Source organism: Bison bison, unplaced genomic scaffold (genome assembly GCF_000754665.1).
Source record: "Bison bison bison isolate TAMUID 2011002044 unplaced genomic scaffold, Bison_UMD1.0 scf7180017864492, whole genome shotgun sequence".
In the NCBI taxonomy this organism is placed as follows: domain Eukaryota; kingdom Metazoa; phylum Chordata; class Mammalia; order Artiodactyla; family Bovidae; genus Bison; species Bison bison.
Genome location: NW_011495051.1, coordinates 6,575,034 through 6,575,333, shown reverse-complemented (window position 1 = coordinate 6,575,333; position 300 = coordinate 6,575,034). Strand labels below are relative to the sequence as shown.

The 300-nt window shown below is 56.3% G+C and overlaps 1 protein-coding gene across 1 annotated transcript in view; it reads left to right on the top strand.

Moving 5' to 3' along the window:
* The window catches only part of PNPLA6 (patatin-like phospholipase domain containing 6), a 25,770-nt gene that overhangs the window by 1,059 nt on the left and 24,411 nt on the right, over positions 1 to 300 (top strand). The gene's annotated exons all lie outside the window — the stretch shown is intronic.

The window sequence follows — 300 nt, the reverse complement described above, 5'->3', positions numbered from 1 at the left end:
AACCAAGCCATAGAGTTTCACTGACTCGCCCAAGGTTGGCTACTAGGCAGATGGTGGACCCAGCTCATCCCGAAACTGTGTGATTCCAGAAGTGCTGCTCCAAGCCCCTGTGTCCTGTGGGTCTAGGGAATGATGGTGGTCCTGCAGGCTGCAGGGCCCAGAGCAGAACGCGGGCGTGACAGGTAGACAGGTGTGACACATCTTTCAGCAGATGTGTTTGGGGGCCTGTTGTGTTGCAAGCCTGGTGCCAGGTGTCTGTCCAGCACTGGTGGGCAGGATGGATAATGGACAAACCAGAGT